The sequence below is a fragment of the Thamnophis sirtalis genome, unplaced genomic scaffold, assembly GCF_051295495.1.
Source record: "Thamnophis sirtalis isolate CommonGarterSnake01/CBP01778 unplaced genomic scaffold, rThaSir2_p1.2 scaffold_3, whole genome shotgun sequence".
In the NCBI taxonomy this organism is placed as follows: domain Eukaryota; kingdom Metazoa; phylum Chordata; class Lepidosauria; order Squamata; family Natricidae; genus Thamnophis; species Thamnophis sirtalis.
Genome location: NW_028261383.1, coordinates 48779384 through 48794277, shown reverse-complemented (window position 1 = coordinate 48794277; position 14894 = coordinate 48779384). Strand labels below are relative to the sequence as shown.

At 37.2% G+C, this 14894-nt stretch overlaps 1 protein-coding gene across 12 annotated transcripts in view; it reads left to right on the top strand.

The window, feature by feature from the left end:
- Positions 1–14894, top strand: part of FOXP1 (forkhead box P1) — a 628729-nt gene that overhangs the window by 432392 nt on the left and 181443 nt on the right. Inside the window, exon 1 of one of the 12 annotated variants that reach the window (XM_014054823.2) lies at positions 13743–13846. The exons of the other annotated variants lie outside the window; for them this stretch is intronic. The gene's annotated coding sequence lies outside the window, so the exon portion shown is untranslated. Of the gene's footprint in view, positions 1–13742; positions 13847–14894 lie in introns of those variants that run through there. 12 annotated transcript variants of the gene reach the window in all.

Here is a 14894-nt window from a genome sequence, read left to right as displayed (position 1 = left end):
GTCTCTTTGCCCGGTTTGAAACAAGAACCGAGCCTATCCCCTCCCTTCTTTTCTCTGCCTGCATTTTCTTATGAGTTTGCCAAGGCTTCTTGTGCTGGGTGAGAGGGAGTTAAACTTTTCACAGCTTTTTGTAATTGTTTGCAGTTCAGCCCTGTGCAACATAATGAAAGTTTTTTAGCCATCTGTTGTTAAGCTGGCGGTGACCAAGGCCAGCCTATCCAAATAAAGTTTGGGTCCTGTTGTAAACGGAACCTGTCAGTTTAGCATAGCTTAGCTGACCTCCTCAGTGCGTAGGGCAGCCTGTGGTACCAGGCACCGTCTCTGTGTATTGCTTAGAAAGGAACTATTTGGAAGGACCCTGTTTACTTTTTCCACTTAGTGTTCCTCCCACCGGCTTGAGCTAGTTTATACTAAATCTTTAAACTGACAGTGTTTTTTTTTTCAGTGCCGAACTCTTTCAGTTGCCAAAAAGAGGAAAAAGAGAGGGAGGGAGGGAGGGAGCGAGGGAGGAAGAGAGAGAGAGAGAGAGAAAAAAGGATTTAAAAAAAACTATAAGGGAAGGAAAAAAAGGAAAAACAATCTTCAGTCATTATGAATAATATGGCCAACTCTATGTTTGTTTCTTCTTTATATGTGTGTTGGCATTGATTACAAAGAGTCAAAATACTTTCCAAAGTCATAGGTTGTTTTCTGAGTTACAATTGTTTGCAAAAGTATGTTTCCCATTTTCTACACTGTTTAAAACCCTTTCAGCAATTTCAGATTGCACTTGACTAATATGTTACTTTTGGCATTGGCACATGGTCTATACAAAAGAATTATTAATATTTAGCAATGAATTCTGATTGTGGATAACAGCTGGGCGTTGGATTTTCCCACTATTTTTGAAGGAGGCCAGGGCCAAATCATTTATTAAAAATAATAAGTGGGTCAAAACATATACTATACTATACAAAGAATTAAATTAAATTAAATTGGTTGAATTTAATAGAGAAATAGATAAAAGTGGAAGAAAGATTCGAGGAGGAAGATAGACAGTTTACAAAATTTGAAATGATTATAAAAGAATGTGAGATGAATGAAGAATATATAGGTAAAGGAAGAATAGAGAAAATATATAGAATATTAACTGAATTAGAAGAGCAGGCAAAAGGTTTAAAATTAATTTGGGAATCAGATTTGGGAGAAATAAATGATCATGATTGGAAAAATATTTGGAATAGAAGATTATACAAGAATATGTCAGAGTTAAGGAAAATGGATATAAAGTGATATGGAGGTGGTACCTAACACCACATAAATTAAATCAAATAGATGGTAAATATACAAATATTTATTGGAGGTGCAAGAAAGAGGTTGGAACATATAAACATATGTGGTGGGATTGTGATAGTACACAAAAATATGGGACATGGTGTTTACAGAAATTAGAGCACTGTTGAATGTAAATCTAGAGATGTCACCAAGGATTACATTCTTGTTGCTGGTGGAAAAACAGGATATAAATGAAACAAAAAAGGAATTGATTTGATAATGGCAGCTAGATTAGTGATGGCTAAATATTGGGGACAAAATTGGGATATTCAAATGAATGAATGGTACAAATGAAATTTGGAGTATGGTAACAAATGATAAATTAACAACAGAAATTAAACTTAAAAAGGAATGATTAAAGTAAATAATTATAATGAAATATGGGGAATTTTATAAAAGCAGTGTTGATGGAAGGCAAAGGGAATAAACCTACTCAATAATATATGTTGTTTTGGAGGGTATAAGGGCACAATTGGAATATATTGTATATCTAAAAATATAAGGGGAGGAGGTCTCCAGGAAGTGGGGGGGGGTGCACTGTAATATGTGGGGTTTTTTTCCCTTTTTCTTTTGTCTTTCTTTTTTTGTATTTAGTTTTGTGTGTACTGTTTGTATTATTTGTGTTTTTTAAAAAATAAATAAAAAAGAATTCTGTAGAATATCTAAAGACGATACATTATGTTTTGTGTTTATTTAATATTTTACTATGAAGTTGCAAATTTTGTTGTGTGTACCTGAATTGGGAAGGCTCAGTCAAATTCCAATTTACATTATTAAAATAAATCCATCTTTCCCAAAGTTTCATTGTTTTCATTATTTGATTGTGTTAATTTTGGTTAATTTTTAGGGGAGCATGTACATTATGATTTTACTAAAGGAAGATATAATGGCAAAAGGTGTATGAACCTCCGATATAAAGCCTTTAAGATATTGGTAGTTTTATTTTCCATTCCTTTTCTAATTACTCAAATATGGCATTTGACTTTTTTCCAGCATTTGTGCATTGCATCAACAGTTTCAATTTTTTTTTCACAGCATCCCCATACTGTATCAGTCATTTTCATTTATCTGCTCACCACAATTCAACATATTTCATAAACATTTTGGGAAGTTAAGAATGTTGTCCTAGCATATACCACTTTATATTTGCCCTTATTGAATATTTGCCCATAGCATTTGAATTTAAATGCCTATTCATCCAGTTGAAGACATCTTTTTGGAATTATTTGGTATTCCATTTTGTTTGAACCACTCTAAATAACATGGTATGATCTATTTATTCCTCCTTTATACTCCATTCTTGAACCAATTGCCAGTCTTGTTTTTTTCCCATGAATGCTAAATGCTCAGGTTTTTTTGGGTGAAGAACTTTACAAAAGATTTTTTTATTGTTAAAGTCTTGGTACAATATACCGGTGTCTGCAATATCCCCCCTACTCACACATTTGTAGTTTTTTTTCCAGAAGTGTAATGTAAACAGCCTTAATATCATCATACAGTAGTCCTCAACTTATGACCACAATTGAGCCAAAACTTCTGTTGCTAAGTGAAATAGCAATAGCATTTACCATAGACTTAAATATCACTTTAGAGTGCTTTACAGCCCTCTCTAAGCGTTTTACAGTCAGCCTATTTGTTTCAAATATTTGTTAAGTGAGTTATGCCCCATTTTACAACCTTTCTTGCCACAGTTGTTCAGTGAATCACTGCAGTTATTAAATTAGTAAGACGGTTGTTAAATGAATCTGGTTTTCCCATTGGCTGTGCTTTCCAGAAGGTTACAAAATGTGATCACATGACCCCGGGACACTGCAACCATCATAAATATGAAGTGCCAAGTGTCTGAAGTTTGATCACATGACCATGGGGATGCTGCCAGGGTCGTAAATGTGAAAAAAATCATGTCATTTTTTTCAGTATTGTTATAACTTTGCATGGTCATAAAATGAACTGTTGTAAGTCAAGGACTACCTGTACTATACCAATTCTTCGGGAAACTTGCCTTTCTATATCTTTAATTGCTTTACTAATAGTGTGTCAGCAGCCCTGGAGGCCGTCTTTCTCTTTGGATCTTCAGGGCTGCCACATTTAGTGCATAGGCCTGCTATGGGAAAATGGGAGGGTGTGCATGGTAGAGATATATAGCCATAACAACATTATTTTCTCTGGGAGTCAAGGATGTTCAGCCTGCACCTGGAGTGGCTTGATTAGGAGGCATCTCCAGTTGGGACAGTGGATTGATTGGACCATGTGACGGACATGTGGGTGTAGGGGAAGGGACTTTGACTTTCCTTTGGGTTGGGAAACCCCGGAAGCTTTAAGTTTTGGGTTTTCCCAGATGTGCCAAATTGACATCTCTAGTAAAATGGAACTTTGAGGAAAGTCCTTCCTCTGAGTCTTTCTTAGTTGGGGATGTTACTTGGAACCCTGACATAGTGCTGTTCTCCAAGTTTGTCAGATTTATCCCAGGCCACTAACTAAAACCTGCAGTAATATATTTACAATAACCTGAATACCCAGAGTGCAAACACTCAGGTTTTTTATTATAGAAAATGAAATGAAGTGGTTGAGAAAAAAAATCCAATGATTCTTGTGAATCAAACACAAGGTTTTTTTGTAATAAAATCAAAGTTAAAATTCTTGCTTCTCTTTTATTTTATATTTCTCTCTGTGCTATCCCAGATAGATTATAGATGGCTCCAAAAAACAAAACAAAACAAGAAAACAATAAATATGACAAATACAATTATAAAACCCCACATAAATCTAATAAATATAACCAGTAGAATAATAGCAGTAGCATTCTTTTATATTTACTATGTCTGAAAAGACAGCAGAAGAGGAAGTGACTTTACACTATTGCTTAGTTTTCCAACATCCATTTAAAAATTATAAACATGAAAATTATGTTGCTTTCATATATATGTAAGCAGTGTTTCCTTTAGTTTTCCATAATAAGCAATGGGGGGGGAAATATCTCTTCCACTGACTGATTTCTTTTCAGAAGAAATATGAAACTCACTTGCAGTGCAGTTCTGACATGAGTGTCCCATATTTTACCCTTCCATATTTATTCAGAAAGTGGTGGCAGACCTTCATTTGGGCTACCTGTTCTTTTAAATTTATGCATTCTTTATTTCAAACCCTTCCAAGATAAGAGTTTCATCCCATTACATTGACCAATAGACCTCCTCTGGTTTTGGTGTATGCAAATGATGCAGTCATCCTGTTGTTCCTCAGGTAAGTCTGAGAAGATGTGATAGGACATTTAGAATCATAGGCTTGGAAGGGACCTTGGAGGACTTCTAATCCGACCCTATGCCAAAGGCAAGAGCCCTTGTACCATTCCAGACAAATACTTGTCCATTTTTTTCTTGAAAAGCAATGAAGTAACCAAAACTCTAAGAGGCAAGCTGATCTATTCCACTCTGACTGTCAGGATATTTCCCCTTAACTCCAGGTGGGATCTCTCTGTAACAAGCATTCACCCATTGCTTCTTGTCCTGCCCTTAGGTGCTTTGGATAATAAGTCAACCCCTTCATCTCTTTGACTGCTCCTCAAGTACTGGAAGATAGTTATCCCATCACCCCTAATCCTTCGCCTTCTATACTCTAGACATAACCAGTTCCCTTAACCATTCATCATACAGGTTAGCTTCCAGACCTTTATAATCTTTGTTGCTCTTTCTAGAGTCTCAGCATCTTTTCCGTCTTTTATTGCAGAAAGAATAGCTTTGTCATTGCTCATGGCAAAATCAAAATAGTAGAATTCTCAAGAACTCCTGTTATACAATGGCATTTCAAACAAACTAAAGAATAGAACAGAACAGAATAGAATAGAATAGAATGAGTTGGAAAGGACGTTGGAGGTCTTCTAGTCCACACCCCTGCTTAGGCAGGAAATCCTACACCATTATCTAATCTCTTCTTAAAAACTTTCAGTGTACTTCTGAATTTATAACTTCTGGAGGCAAGTTGTTCCACTGATTAATTGTTCTGTCAGGAAATTTCTCCTTAGTTCTAAGTTGCTTCTCGCCTTGATTAGTTTCCACCCATTGCTTCTTGTTCTACCCTCAGGTGCTTTGGAGAACAGTTTGACCCCCCTCCTCTTTGTGGCAACTCCTAAGATAGTGTGTCAGCATCCTGGAGCAAATGGAGAAGGGCCAAGTCAAACGTAAAAACTAGAGCAATCTTGTTTAACAAAAGTTAAATGAAACTCTGTTGTAGACCATACAAAATTTAGATCATTATTGAACAGTATTTTCTGTGAATTAAGAGAAGCTATGATGCTCAGAACTGAACAGAGGACTTGAGGTACAGTCTGGCCCATGCAGAAAAAAGTAAGAGTATCTCCTCATATTTGGAAGGGCTTCTCTTGTTCCAACCTAAAATATGATTGGGTTTTTTAGAAGTTATGTCACACTATTGTTTGATATTTAGCTTGCCATTGCCATTAGTACATATGTCGTGTGTATTAGTACCAGATTAGATACATTCCACTGTATGCATGGGCTTTAATTTCTTTTTTGTAAGTAAAGAACTTTGCATTCATAGTAATTAAATTTCTTCTGTTGCTTTCAGCCTGTTTCTGTAATCTATAAAGTTTATTTTAATTTTTTTTTCTGTACAATTATCTATTTCCACCCAGTTTTGTGTTAGTTACAAATGTGAAAACCATTTCCTCCAGCCTTCAGCTGAGTCAAACAGAAATGTTGCAGAATAGTAGACTAAGAGCCAGACCTTGTGTTACGGTATTTAATGCTTCATTGCAGTGTGATGAAGAATTGTTGACAAGTATTCTTTTAGTCTAGTTTTCAAGGCAGCTGTTGATCCATCAACATTCCATCCAATGTATACTTAACTAGTTTGCTAATCAGAATGTTATGGGGTACTTTGTCAAATACTTTGTAAGATATATTATGTTTGTAATAGTCCCACAATCTACAAGAAAGTCAAAACAACCTAAAACACACACAGCCCCTCCCCCTTTCCTCTTTCTCTCATTCTTATTCTTATTTTATACTTATTTTTCTGCTTGGCAAAACTATGTTGATTTCTAGTATTATCTGCATCATCATTAGCTAAAAAAAATCAAACCTTGTTTTCCATATCAATGACTACAAATCCTTCTAGTAATTGATACCAAGTTACAGAGCCACAGTTGCACTGGAAGGCAGTACTGCAGTCTAATTCTGCCAACTGCCAGCAGTTCGATTCTCACCAGCTCAAAGTTGACTCAGCCTTCCATCCTTCCAAGGTCAGTAAAATGAGGACCCAGATTGTAGGGGACAATATCTGACTCTGTAAATTGCTTAAAGAGGGTTGTAAAGCACTGTGAAACAATAAGTGCTATTATCTGTGATTTCATATATTCTTCAGGATTGTAATAAATAATAGGTACAAGTTTGATATACAGTAACAGATGCAAATTTGTGCATCAGGCTAGAAACCAGAAGACTGTGAATTGTAGTCCTGCCTTAGGCATGAAAGGTGGCTGGGTTACCTTGGGCCAATCACTCATGCTCTCAAAGTAATAAAGGAGGGAAGATTTTTTAAGAATTCAAATATGTTTGGGCCAAATAATGATCAATAATTTTGTTTGGGGCTCCAAGATGGCCCTAGAAGTTTGAACTGACTGAAAAATCAGTAGTAATTCCTTGATGATATGTCTTTGAAGTTCAAGAGGAATTGTCTTCAACCAGCTTTTCTTAGGAACAATAATGTCCTTCCTAACAGTTGCTTAAAGTCTCTTCGGAGTAGGTTTTTTGGAATGAGATTATTATTGAGCTGAAGTATGTATATAATTCATGTGGAAAAGCATAAGGCACAGCTATATAGAACCACATAATCTACTAATGTTGAGAATTTTTGTAATAATTTGATAGAATTATTGGCAAACATTTCTTCAGATTATCATTCTGAGTGGATCTGAATGGAATGCTGCTATTGCTGAAAATTACAGTCTTAGTTTATGGAATGTACTTTTATTTAACTGCTGGATAATTTCACTAGATTCCACTTATACTACCTGGAATTTAGGAATCTATAACTTCTAGATATGTTGAAGCAGGAATTACTCAAATCTTAAAATTCAGGGTGGCTGTAAAATTATTCCTATTCAGTTGGACTGTATGGTACATTTTGATGGAAGGTCATATAGTTGCTGTTTCTTTGGTCAGTTTTAGCTTTCACTGCTGTTAAGCCCAAGTTGTATAGATAGTGTGGTGATTTTTTAGAATTGAATGACAGAATTGGGAGGGACCTTGTAGGTCATCTAGTCCAACCCTCTACTGAAGCAGGAGACCCTACATCATTTCTGACAGATGGCTGTCCAGTCTCTTCTTGAAAGCTTCCATCGAGGAAGCTCCCACAACCTCTGAAGGCAAGCTGTTCCATTGGTTGATTGTTCTTGCTGTCAGAAAATTTCCATCCATTATTCCTTGTCTGGTCTTCAGGTGCTTTGGAAAATAGGTTGACCCCATCCTCTCTGTGGCCCTCAAATATTGGAACACTTCTATCATGTCATTCCTGGTCCTTCTCTTCATTCGATTAGCCATATCCAGTTCTTCATATGTTTTAGCCTCCAGTCCCCTAATCATCTCTGTTGCTCTTTTCTGCACACTTTATAGAGTCTCAATATCTTTTTATAGTGTGGTGAATAAAACTGAATGCAATATTTTAGGAGTGCTATTAGTACCCCACATGACCTTGATTGATCCTTCTCTTAATACAATTTAGTCCTGTATTCAGGATCTGTAATTTCTATTGTGTTTGATATGAAATTAGAAACATCAAGAGTTGCTGTGCATTTTGAATGTTGATTTATATTTTGCATGACTATATCACGTGTTCTGCATGGAGCACCTAACCAATTTATCTAAAAAAAACCTAAGGTAAGACCTATTTAACATTTGAAAGGAGAGACAAACAGAGAGAGGGGGGAGGACAGGGAGGGAGAGAGAGTGGGGAGAAAGAAAGAAGGAAGGAAAGAAAGAAAGAAGACAATGCAAAATGCTTCCATATTGTTGTCAGGAAATTAATCAAGCAAGTCTGTGAAGTTGCTAATAGTCAAGATTCGCTCTGAGATGACTTTATATTTTTAATGGATGTCATAAGTTTTAGGTTTTTGAAAACTAGCACCAAGCAAGTTCTTTTTAAAAGATCAAAGTACTACCTCTTTTGTCTCATAGAGCCTTGACAGATAAGGTGCCTTTGATGGTTTGAAGGGATGAGATCTCAGATCAGGTACATAACAATTTGGCCTGCTTCTACAAACATAATTAATGTTGGTATTTGTACCATTGTCTTTTAAAATGAATAGAAATTATATTTTCTTACTTTTTATATATGTGGTCTTTTAAGGAGTCACCTACTCACAGGTTTTTTGTGTTTGGTTTTTGTTTTGGCTGGCTGTACAAAACTCTTTAGATAGCTTTACTATCTATTAAACTCAGAGTTGTTATGTAAAGGTTCCTCTGTTGTTCTTGGGTCTCTTCAGTGGCCAGAGGGATCCGATTTCTCCTGCTTACACATCTTCAAGCAATTAGTGCTATTAGCTTGAAACTATTTCACACTCAAGGTCCATGGTGACATTCAAGTCCACAAGATCTCTACTGATTAAAAGGGAAAGAAGAAGCTTATTGAGAATGCAGACTGTTCACCACCCATCACTATGATCTCTCTCTCTCTCCTCCTTCCTCCCCCTTTCTCTCTCACACACATATATCCATTCTGTTTGTGTATGCGTGTGTGTGTGTGTGTGTGTGTGTGTGTATTATACAGAATTATCCCATAGCCATTATCTGACAGAATCTATCTAGCTAGCTATCTATCCATCCATCTCTATCTTTATATCTATCTATCTATCTATCTATCATCTATCTATCTATCTATCTATCTATCTATCTATCTATCTATCTATCTATCTATCTATCATCTTACAATGGTACCTAGATTAATACTCAGGTACTGAGGTTGTTGCTGCTTCTAATTTAAAGAAGGACTTAAGATCATTGTACTTTTTCAGTCAAAGGTTTCAGGTCCATTGGTAACTTTTGAAAGTATTTTTTTAAAATAAGATTGAAGATTAGCAATGACCTTCAAAAAGATGAAGCTAGTATAGTTTAAAGATAAATAATCAGCCTAGTTCATTAGATAGCCACAATGCATGACAGAAGGTGACTTTCTTGTAATAGTAATGGAATTCAGATTATTTTTTGCATATTTCATATCTTCATGAGAGAAAGAGTGCTACTCCATAAAATGGGAATTTGGGGTGATTATGTTCCATAGGAGCAACTACTATGGTTTAAATGCTGTCACCATATCAGCAGTGGTTGTCATACTGCCTGTAACTGCAGAAGGTCTGGCCTGGTTGTAAATCTTTTAAAAACAAACTTGCAAACACTATAGGGGTGGCATGTATCCAGCTGCCAATAAAGGAACCAAGAGTGGCACAAGGAGTACTGATGGTGCAACCAACAACAGTAGGCTGCTGGTAAACCAAGCAGATAGCCTCAGTGGTACTAAATTAGGTAACCTCTAGATGGCAGCAACGATATGATGAAAACTTTGATTCTTTGCTGCCATCAAGTGGTCATGCAGTTGCCTGCAGATCTGAAAACTAGTGTTGATGCAATCTGACAGGCTGCTTCATCCCTGAGATAACAACCAGAGCCATCATTGCTGTTGTTTGTCCCTAGAAGACAGTGTCATATATATGCAAGAGCCATAGATTAGAACAGATCTATTCTTGCAAACGCACTCAATCTCTGTATGGGGTTGGCATAGTGCAGTGTTCCTTAATTTTGGCAACTTTAAGGTGTGCCAATTTCAGTTCCTAGGAATTAAAGTTGCCATGGCTGAGAAGCACTGGCATACAGGTAGTCCTCAACTTATGAACACCGTTGGGACCAAAATTTCCATTTTCTAAGCAAGGTGGTTGCTCAGTAGGTTGCGCCAGTTTTGCGAACTTTTTTGCCATGATTGTTTAAGCAGGTCATTAACAGTTGTTAAATGAAACATGTGGTTGTTAAGTAAATCTGGCTTTCCCCCATTGGTTTTGCATGTTGGAAAACGGGAAGATTGAAAACAAGTCTTTGGGACCTGTGACTCTTACAAATGCATGTCAGTTGCAAAGAACCCAAATTTTGATTGCCTGACTGTGGAAACACTGCAACAGTCGTAAGTGCCAAGACCAGTCATAAGTCACTTTTTTCAGTGCAGTTGTAACTTCTAATGGTCGCTAAACAGTTGTAAGATGATGAGTACCTGTAGTAAGTCCCAGTTGAGAGGTTTCCTTAAGTCCCCCAACAGCTGTTCTTAGATCCCTAAGCCTGAAAATACTCCAATACTTTGGCCACCTAATGGGAAGGAAGGTCTCACTGGAGAAGAGCCTAATGCTGGGAAAGATTGAGGGCAAAAGAAGGAGGGCAAAAGAATGAGGTGGAGTCACCGAAGCAGTAGGCATGAGCTTAAATGGACTCCAGAGGATGGTAGAGGACAGGAAGGCCTGGAGGAACATTGTCCAAGGGTCGGACATTTCTTCGCAACTAACAGCAACAACAAGCCTGCAAAATTTAAACCTTCATCATTGTTTTAGCACAGTTATTCTCTTACTTTATTATGCAAGGCTGATTTTAAAAGCTATTCTTACTACAAAAGAATATCTTCCTTTGCTGTCCCAGAGGGTATTCTTAATCAGGAATAACCACAGGCTAAATTATAATGTAGAAGTCTGCTGCCCTTTTGCTAAGGCTGTCTGCTCATCCTGTGTTTGTTAACAAACACTTCTAAGCACAAAATTGTTGGAGAAATGCTTTTTTCATTATTTTCAGCAACTTCAATTAAAGTAAGAGGCTTATGGGGAAAGAAGTAGGAATTAAAAATGTATGGATTTTCCCCAGCAAAGTTTTAGTGATCATTCCCACATAAGCGTTTTCTCCTTTGGTGTTAACTGTCTCAGAGATAGGCCAATTTAAGTAATATCCTCCAACAAACATTGGTCTTTCAACAGTGAAAAGGGAGCCCAGCAGCTAATCAGATTTCTAAGCAATTTTCAAGAAATGGAACTCTTAAGGCTCTGTAAATGTAAATGGGTGGAAATTCCAAGAGATTTGCTGATTAATAAATGCTAGCAGACCTCAGTATTACTGGTTACCATATTAAGGTATAATCCAGAATTACAGGTAGTCCTCCACTTACGACCACAATTGAGCTCAAAATTTCTATGACTGAGCAAAACTGTCAAGTGAATTTGGCCCCATTTTATAAATTTCTTGCAACAGTTGTTAAGTGAATCATTACAGTTGTTAATTTAGTACAGGGGTGTCAAACTCACGGTGTCACATCATGTGACATATTGTGACTTTTCCCCCCTTCACTAAAACGGGGGTGGGCATGGCCACCACGTGACACATCTGGCCTGTTGGCCTTGAGTTTTACAATTCTGATTTAGTAACATGGTTATTAAACGAATCAGGCTTCCAATTGACTTTGCTTGTGAGAAGGTCTCAAAAGAGGATAATATGACCCCAGGACACTGCGACCGTCATAAATATAAGGCAGTTGCCAAGCATCTGAATTTTTATTATATGACTGTGGGGATGCTGCAACAGTCCTAAGTGTGTCTATGGAGATTCTTCCATCATCCAGGTCATGGTTGTCTCAGAGGTGCTTTTTCAAAACAAAAAAACCAACCAACCCATTGTCCAGTTGCCTTTTGAGAAAGCATCTTTGGTTATTAGTGTGAAAAACAGTCATAAGTCACTTTTTTCAGTGCCATTGTAACTTTGAATGGTCCCTAAATGAATTGTTGTAAATAGAGATCTACCTGTATTACTCTGAACTGTGAGTCTCTTTGGAGCAAAAGCATGCCTTGTTGTATTTGGGGTGGCCTCCTGTATGACTACAGACTTTTCGGTTGCAGAAAACTCCTTCCTAATATCTGTAACCAAAAAGTGAAGCACCACAGACGCACTGTTCAGTTTAAAATATTTTTGCTTAGCCTGCCTAATTGAGAAGCCTAATTAAAAGATTAAGTGGTGAGGACTGCTGAGTTAGTCCAGCCTTTTTTTTTTTTTAATAGGAAACCCTCAACTTCCTCCACTTTGCATATCGGGAGGAGAAAAACGATAGTGCTTTAAAGAAAAAGTGATGCCTCTTTAAAGCAGATATTTCCCATTCTTCCCCCTCCCTTCCCGCCCCTTCCCACAGCTGCCTAGACTTTCTGTTTCTGTGATCTGCCTTTTGAATGGTTTTTGTGGCTGATCAGTTCCACCTAATGTGTCTCTTGATTTCTGCTATTGTAATACTCAGACGACATGCTGTTCTCTTCATTTTTATAAGCTTTAGATGCTCCTGCCTGTCATACTCTGCCAGTTTATCTTCAGCGTCTGGATTTGCTTTCAGACTTGCATGTCTATCAAGCTGCTGTTGCTTTGAATGTGAGATCAAAAGAAGATGAATTCCAATGTTAAAAAAAAAAATCCTCATAGGAAGAAAAGATTGGGTCCTGTGTAAACTGACAGCTCCCAATGAGTTATTTTAGGTAGCATTAGCACCTAGAATGACAGACAAGTCCAGGAGTTACATGCTAAATAACAAATATCAGAGATTGTAGCTCATTTTGCAATAGCAATACATTTTCTAGAGGAATCATTTTTTTTAAAAAAGGGAAAACTACTGTTGCTGGTTGTTCCACCGCTCAACGCTTTATAAGCCATCTTCAAGTGTCAGCTCCAGTTTATTTGCCTTGTCAATATCTCTGTCATTTCTCTTAGATGTCAAGAGAGCAGGACTTTAATAATTGAGGCTGAGGAAGGGGAGCAGGAGAGATGGCTAACGGAAGACAGTTTACTTAGTCATTTGGATTTAAATAGGTATTTTGCTTTGGTGATGGGGAATGTAAGAAAAAGAATGAATCTGGGGGAAGATATTGAAAGCACACTCCTGAGAACTTCGATGCGAAGTCTGATTTATTTGAAAGGGGAAAAATGTTATGAAGGAATTTGAATAATTGCTGTGAAGTCTGGCCAACCTTAACAGACATTTATTGACATAAGTGCGTGGGTACCACGAAGAGTGTGAAAAACAAGCTTTCCAAAACTATGTACAAATAAAAGGATTTGCCTAGCTAAGATGCATTTGCCGTTATTTCAGCTAGTTATGTATGATTTTAAGCATGCAGCCATCTGCTTTAATAGGGTAGAATTAATATAATTTTTTGGCGTGTTAAGCACAACTTTGAAATTACCTGCAAGCTCCAGTTGACTTGGAGATGGGGGGGAAAATTGCTTAAATTCTTGTGGTTTCTTTGTCGTTTCATAAAAGCAGACGTTGCTACTGTGGAGGCAAGCCTCCCGTTGTTGCCTACAAAGGGCAGTGCTCCAATGTGTTTTCCCTTCAGTGTGTGCTTCAGCTGCACAGCACTTCCTGTTTATTCAAACATCTTTTTACCATTCTTCAACCCCCTGCTTCAGACAAACAGCCAGGACACATCTTCGGCAAGAAGACGGCAAACTAGAGATTAACAGTAAGCGCTTGCTCTGTGAAACGAAACTCTTTATATTGTCTTTTGAAATATCCAGGGGAGGGGAAGAGGACACAATGTAAGGCTGCAAGGAACTTTTATCCGACTATCTTGCTTGCAATTGTAGGAGGTTTTAATTGCTGGGGCTTTAAAGCAAATAAGATGTTTACTGCCTTGTGAATGAAAACAAGATGGATTGTAAACTGGTTTCTGCTAACTTTTTCCTTCTTTTGGTGTGTGTGTGTGTGTGTGTGTTTGTGTGTGTGTGTGTTGTCTTGCTTTTGAAGTATATATCCCAGGAAGTTTCATGTTATCGCTTACTTAGGGAGTCATGCCGTTCATTTATTGTGTGTTTATGTGTGCGAATGTGTACACACGTTTAAGTGAATGAGAGCGAGCCAGCAACCATTGTCCTATCATTGTCTCAAATTCAGGAAGAACAGCAGCAAAGAAAGACAAAAGAAAAAAGAAAAAAATAAGGAGAAAGGAGCGTGAACGAGCCTTTGCCTTGTGGCTATTTCCATTTCTGAATCAGTCTTGTTAATATTTGTAGAAAACAAATGCTAATGAAATGCTGGCTACTGATTGGGTGCTGTCTCTTTCATTTATAACTGTTGTCCCAGTACTGCAACAAGCAGAAGGGAAGGAATGAGGGAAGGAAAACTTATTTGCAAGTAGTTTACTTTCACATCAAAGACTACTCTTCAGATTTGGAGTATTTGATTTAATACCAGAAGCTAATGCTTACAACAGATGCTACGTTTCAGTAGAACTTGTTTGTGTCCCTTAACACATATTGTATTTTTTGTTGGCATTTTATGATATTCCTCAAGGAAAGTCCTCTTAATGCAGGTTGATACCTACCTTTTTATTTAATGGTTTAAAGCGGTCTCATCAGAGCCCTAGAGTGAAAGTGGAAATGGGTAATATATAATAAGAAACAGCATCCTTAAAAAAGCTACTATGAAATCCATGATATGCTAAATGTTTTAAGAAGGCAATGTTTTAGAACAAATTCATATTTATGAACAACTGCAGGTGCAGCACACAT